At 38.0% G+C, this 7,363-nt stretch overlaps 1 protein-coding gene across 1 annotated transcript in view; it reads left to right on the top strand.

Moving 5' to 3' along the window:
* Abi2 (abl interactor 2) overlaps positions 1-7,363 on the top strand; it is a 58,922-nt gene that overhangs the window by 45,034 nt on the left and 6,525 nt on the right. The gene's annotated exons all lie outside the window — the stretch shown is intronic.

The raw sequence follows: 7,363 nt of genomic DNA, 5'->3' as shown, positions 1-7,363 counted from the left end.
TGCTGGAATTACAGGTGTGCACCACTATGCTGGAATTACAGGGGTGCACCACTGTGCTGGAATTACAGGTGTGCACCACTGTGCTGGACTTTTAGATAATTAATTTTGAGTTATTTCTATGTGTTTGATTATCTCCATAGGAAACTTTCTTTTAAAGAATGATGTCTCAGTCTCTTCTGTAGAATAGTGTGTGTTGTGTGTGCCTGTGTGTGTGTAAAATTGTCTCTGTTAGGTGACCATGACAGTCCATCTTGGACCAGGAGCTTCAAAGTTTGGAGAGTAATCAACCAGTTGAGCTGTACATGGTGGCTCAGCTACATGGTGAGGTCCAGGTCAGCTTGGGCTACAGATTAAGACCCTGCCTCAAAAGGAAAAAAGAAAAAAAATTCTAACTAGATTAGAATAGGGGGAGAAATTTGTTGATGTAGAAGGAAATTTTCTGTTAAAGAAACCAAAGTAGGCATCCACTGTGTCTCAGAACATGTTATAGAATCGTGTTTTACTGTTCTATTGACATGATGAATCAGCATGACCAGGCAACTCACAGAAGTTGGAGCTTTACCTACAGTCTCATGGAAGTTCAGAACTTCTTGGTCTGGCCCCTGTGGATACTTCATGCATTTGGTGCATAGATGTACATGTACATAAAATAAAGTTAAAAAAACTTTAATAAAAGCAGGTCAGTAAGTTTAGCCAAATGTAGGGAGTGAGTTTTGGCATAAAGACTCAAGTACCATGAAGCAGAAACCATTTGGAGATTATTTGGAAGTTATCTACCACAAAAACTATAAATTCAGGGTATCAAGTAGACTCCAGATAGAAGAAACAAAGAAAATCTTGCTAAGGCCCATCATAAATAACTAACACCTACTAATAAATAGAATGGTATTAAAGATGTTTAGCGGAGAAATAACTCTTTACATAAGAAAGCAGTAACTGCATAGTTTTCCTGCAGGTCGGAGGCAGAGCATCTTTAAAGCAGTGAAGGAAAATGTCAGTCTACAGTTCTTTAGCACAAACGCTGTACTTCTTATTGTTACTATTATTAACTTTTACTTATTTTGAGACATGATCTCTCTATGTAGTACTGACTGTCCTGGAACTCAGAGAGATCTACCCGCCTCAGCCTTCCAAGTGTTGAAATTGCTGTTGTGCAGCTCTACCGCACAGCTAAGTATCCATTTTTAAAGACCTTTTGATACAGAAGGTATATCAGATGAAATCTCCGGTCTGCAAAAGCAGAATGAAGAGTAAATGGTAGGTATATGGGTATACACATGTTCTTCATATTTTAAACAGATATGAAAGTGACTTCACTGAGACAAATAATGGAAGGGAAATCCCCATAAAGTTTATGGACTGCCTGTGACCTAGTATATCTTAAATACACAGTGCATAAACATATCTGACTGTGTAAATAATGTAAGCTTTGGAATAAGCAGTAAAAAGACAGAAAACAGAGTTTAGATTATATGCAAGTAGAAGAGTTGAATAAAATCAAACTACTCCATCCAGAAGAGTCAAAGAGAACCAGTGATGAAACAATTAAGGAGAGATCTCGAGAGTCTGTGCTGCTGCACTCTGGAGCTGAGAGGGCAGTCTTTGGTACCAGGCTCACCTTCAACTCGTTTGGGACAAATTCTCTTGACCTTTGTCATTATGTAGGCCAGACTGGTAGCCCTGCCTCCGCCTTCCACGTTGCTGTGGGAGCCCTGGGATTGTGGATGCGCTGTTGTCCTGCTTTGTGCGTGAACTTGGGTGCTGACGACTTTACTCACTGAGTCAGCTCTGCAGTCCAGACAGGTTGGGTTTGAATATACAGCTGTAGTTGGAAATACAGCCTATACATATGTTTATTGAACAGCAAAGTAGTTAAAGGACCTAAAATAAAAGTTGAGAGTTGGTCTCATATATTAAGACCAAATGTGTACATCACTTATAAGAAACCCACTTTAAAAAGGTACTATTGGAAAAAAATAAAAGAATGTTTATCAAAAGAAGGCTAGGTTAGCTGAAGTAAGGTCAAAGATTTCAGAGCATGAAATATTATATACAATAAGAGACAATTCTTAAGGATAATTGAGTTATTTCATTAAAGGAGACAGCAATCTTATCTCTATAAAAAATTAAAAAACATTGAAAGAAAAAGTACAAATCATAATTTTAGTTAGACTTCAGTATTCCTGCTTATATCTTTTTACAAAGGAAATGGTAAATCAATAATGCTACAGAAAGACATGAACAATGTAAGTTTGCCTGTGAGAAGTATGGGGTATTTCATCAAGCAATACACAATGTAAATTCCTTTAAAATACTAAATTCATTTTTGTTTATATAGATTGTATTTTAGGCTATAAAAGGGCTCTATAAATAAAGCTTGAAATGATAGAAAGTACACTTTTGACCATAATAGGATTTCTTCTGTTTATTCTCTCTCTATCACCAGCCCAACCAGTCCTTTCTCCTGATTTGCTTTTGGCCGTTCAACTCCTCATTAGACCATCAGGTGTTTTAGACAGGCAAAGTAACACAGCTTCACAGAGTTAAACAAATGAAACATAAAAGAATGCAACATATCTTTGCATCATTAAAAAATATCCCATAGCATAAACAAATGTGACATATCTTAATATTCTACAGCACATACCTGGTGGTGGAGTTAGATTGGTGTGAGCCACCATTTTGGTGCTAGGAGCTGAACCTGAGTTTCTAAAAGAGCAGCCACTGTTCTTAACCACTAAGCCATAGTTCCAACCTGAGAAATTTATGAAGAAAACTTTGCAGAATATAAAAATGGAGGCAGTGCATCTGATGAGCTATGGAAAAGGGGTGAACTGATAAAAGCCAAAAATAAAATCTTGTAAAGTATCTTGTAAAAATAGAAGCTGGGCATGGTGTCACACACCTTTAATCCTAGCAGTAGGGAGGGTGACAGGAGGATCTTTGAGTTCGAGGATAGCCAGAGTTACACAGTGAGAACCTGTCTCAAACAAACAAATAGAAAAATTTTTAGAGTTTTCATTGAATGAGATCTAGCAGTGCAGGAAATGGATAATAATAGATTGTGACTAAGTAAAATTTAGAGTTGGGATGCTTGATTTAACATTTGAAAAACTAACCTTTGTAATTAATTTTCTTCATAAATTAAAAGTAAAAATTAAAGGTAAAAAATATTTTGTGCAAAAATACTATTTGATGATTCATAATGAAAATTCAAATGTAAGAATGAAAGGGCGGCTTCAGCCCAATAAAAGGCATCAGTGTAAAACCATCGACTAAACTAACATTGTGTCCATGTGAGAAGAATAAGTATATCTCCCAAGATTTCAAGCCCCAGCCACTGCAGCAAAGAAGGAAGTCATCAGGGTGTAGATATTGGGGAAAAGAGCAAAAATGTTTGAATTTTTCTCTTGAGGAACTTAAATATGTGAAAAGAGTTGATAGAATTAAAAAGCAAAATTATTACTAGTCAATATGGAAAATTAAGTGGTTTGATATACTAGCAATAATTGAAGATTGAATTTACAAAAACTTTGTAATATCAAAATTATGAAATACTTAAAAAGTCAGTAACATACTTGGGCATGCTAGGGTAGGAAAGCCTAGCTTATATGGGAGGTGGAGTGAAAACTTACACCTTAAATTGTAAGGAGTGCCCCCCCGGCTTATTTAGACATGTTTGTAGGAAAGGTGTTACAGCTCTGAAAAGCTAATTTAGTTATTCCTTTAGAGAAAAATCACAGTGAAGTTTACTTTAAACACAATCAAGTCTTCACTGGGCATGTAAAAATCTAAAGAGGCTTTCAAAAGAAAGTTTTATGTTCAGCTAATTCTTTAAAGTCTAAAAGAATATGCTCGATATTTCTAAGGTTAGGTTCTGTTAATATTCAATCTTTCAAAGCAAAGATTAAGGTGTTGTGGCACAGATCCGTAATCCCAGCTCTCACGTGGCAGAAACAAAAGGATTGCACCTCAGGGGCTAACTGAAGTATGTATGTATGTATGTGTATATTTTTTTTTTGAGACAGGGTTTCTCCGTAGCTTTTTGTTCCTGCCCTGGAACTAGCTCTTCTAGACCAGGCTGGCCTCGAACTCACAGAGATCTGCCTGCCTCTGCCTCCCTGAGTGCTGGGATTAAAGGCGTGTGCCACCACCGCCCGGTCTGAAGTATATTTTTTAGAAAATAAAATTTCAGATACCCCAAAACCAAAACATTAAGGCCAACTAAATACTTTTTTACTCTTGTTGCAAACAAAAAGAACTGTTCAGTGTATGGTTTATGGTTGGGTCTTTTATTTGTTAATAAATGTTGAGGCTATTGCTTAATGACTTGTTTTCCGATCTCAAGCCTTAATGCCTGGTTCTCAAGCCAGTGCCTGCTGGAGACCTTGGAAGCCTATGTCTTCCTCCTTCAGTAACAGTCTCTGATCTCACCTTGAGCTTCTTATCCCAGTTCATTGGGAGGTTGAAAGGAAGATAAGAGCTGATCTAAGGGTTCAGGACTAGCCTTGGCAACACAGCAAGATTCTGTAAAACAAAAACAGACAATCCCCCCCCCCCAAACAAAAACAAACAAATAAAAACCCACCAGAATTTTCTCTTCACAAAACAACCAAGACAGTTTGTTGCAGTTCCCTGTGTGGCCACCACAACCATAGCATAAGTTTCATTTTAGTTCCTTGTTTATTAGTGTAGTCATCAAGAAGGGCTTGTGTATTCTGACTTAACTTGGGTAGAGGCAAATTTTTGTTTTGTTTGAGACAGGATCTCACTGTATAGACCAGATTGACCTTGAACTCCAAGATCTACCTGCTTCTGCCTCCCAAGTACTGGATACCTTAATACCCAGACTGACAGATATTTTTATGTGTTCTTTTTGTGCCCGTCACAGCACAAAACTTATTAATAAACTAATAATGATTTATTTTTGTGTGTGTGAATCACCACATTTAATGTGACAGTACTTTCAGGTAACAAATGTGAGAACTATTGTAATTACCACAAAATAGTAAAAAAAAAAAAGCTTAGTAAAAATTAAGTAGGCTTGTGAGCTAGGAAGTGAGAGTTGAGATTTGAACTGTCTCGCTTACCCTTCTCCCACTGTCCTAAGCTTTGTGGTTTGCCAGCTTCTGCGCTCTATTTACTAGCGTTCTGTGTGGTGAATGTAGGACTGAGAAAGGCCAACGAAGCGCATTGTTTCTCAGATATTTCAGAGCTTTCAGAGTTACCTGTTACAAACCAAATAATACTGTTTTTAAAAGCATTTTTTTTATTAAATTTTATTATTCAATTAAGGATCTCCGCCTCCCCCCCCCCCCGCCACCGCCTCCCATTTCCCTCCCCGTCCCCGATCAAGTCCCTCTCCCTCATCAGCTTGAAGAGCAAATCAGGGTTCCCTGACCTGTGGGAAGTCCAAGGACCGCCCACCTCCATCCAGGTTTAGTAAGTTGAGCATCCAAACTGCCTAGGCTCCCCCAAAGCCAGTACGTGCAGTAGGATCAAAAACCCATTGCCATTGTTCTTGAGTTCTCAGTAGTCCTCATTGTCCGCTATGTTCAGCAAGTCCGGTTTTATCCCATGTAAAAGCATTTTTTTTTAGGATGTGTTAGCTGATATCTCCATTTTAAGGCCTGCAGAAAGATAGACGAGAGCAATTTGACTTTCAGAAAGATTGACTTAGTAAAGGTCAGTTGTTTTTGAATGTCTTTTTCCCTGCCATCCAGATTGTTTTGTACTTTTTAAGTGGAAGGGTACAAGGGAACCAAGAGCCATTACTTGATTGATGGTTGACCATAATATCATCAGGAAGTAATGTGCATAAGAGTTGAAAGTCAAGAAGAGTCTAGAAGTCAGTGCTCATACTGCTTCCAGGTACTGTTGAAAGGCTGGTAAGGGCAGTGACCATGGTGATGAGGAAGTGCTGTGGGAATTTGGTCCATAGCCAATTGTATTGGGGTGGCGTGGTCCAATGGGGATACATGACCGAATAAGAACCATAGGGCAGGAATTCCCACAACAGGAAGTGCTTCTGTTTCAGTGATTCACAGAGTAGAATTTTATAGGGAAAGTATTAGGGGAAGGCAAAACAAACTCCTGGTTTCCTGGCTTGTGTAGAAATTCAGCGAAACTCAAGAGAAATAGAAGACACTGTTGGTAGAAACTGGAGGGAGGTGTCAAGAGGGGGAGCCTAGGTAATCATTGCCAAGCAGGACAGGATGAGAGGACTAGGGATCTCAAAAGGACCAGGAGGTTTATTAGTTACTTTTGTATGAAGTTTCATTAGCCTCATGAGGGCAGAAGAAACATAGCTCATTAACAAAGGGTATTGTTTTCATAGTAGCACCGTCCACAGTAAATTCTGAAATTTGTTTTAACTGAGATTGCATTGTTAAGAAGTTAAATTTATTAGTGATAATGACAAAGTCAACTTTGGTTACCTCAGGGCAGATTGTACATCAGTTCCAAAATATCTTGGATAGGGTTTTACTGCCTTATGACAAGCCTTCACTCTCCATGTAAGTAAAATCACCTCAGTCCACAACAAAATAATACAAAATCATATGGAGATGGGTAACTTGGTTACCTTCTGATTTTTTTCAGTGGCTTCCCAATTGCTGACATTTTACAGTGTCTTTGTTGCCTTTATCAAAATACTTCTCCAGACCATTCTCACTTACCTTCAAATGTATATTTGTTATACTTATTACTGGCTGAATATAAATCTGTTTTAGATGTCTAGTCCTTGTGTTGTATTGGGAATAGATGTGTGAGCAATATCTCTAGTTTTCAGTATGTGATGTTTGTTATCTTTATGAGAGAAAATAGTCGAACCATCTCTTTGTCCCACCTTCTTCCCTCCTGAATTCTCCTTACTCCTCCTGTTTGCTTTCCCTCTTCTGGTCTTTAACACTGTTCATATTAAATTTAAAATGAAATGTTTCGTTTTGCTTAGCTAAAGTGTTTCTTATAGTACACTCCACTGGGGTACTGTCCTTAGAATTTATGGTGTTTTCATGTTAGTACTACAACAATTGAGAGAAAATAACAAGCACCATTAGTTTTTTGCTTACAACTACACAGAAATAGCCAGATGTCTAACATACATGTTTTATATACGTCTATGTTTCCCTGGAATGAAAATTGGTAATTTTAAACAGCATTGTTTGGGAGAATTAGTTGATTACTAATTTTGACCCTTAAAAAATAGGGTCTCCTGTGCTACTACAACCAGAGTCCATGGACCCATATTTGCTATTAACTTTTTCTGAGGCAATTCCCTTCCCTCTCTTCTTCCTCTTCCTCTATCTCTTCTTCCTCTTCCCCTCATCTTCCCCTTCCTCCTCCTCCTCCTCCTCCTCCTCCT

This window comes from Microtus ochrogaster, linkage group LG4 (assembly GCF_000317375.1).
Source record: "Microtus ochrogaster isolate Prairie Vole_2 linkage group LG4, MicOch1.0, whole genome shotgun sequence".
In the NCBI taxonomy this organism is placed as follows: domain Eukaryota; kingdom Metazoa; phylum Chordata; class Mammalia; order Rodentia; family Cricetidae; genus Microtus; species Microtus ochrogaster.
The sequence above is the reverse complement of the archived record's forward strand: the minus strand, read 5'-3'. Positions and strand labels throughout refer to the sequence as shown.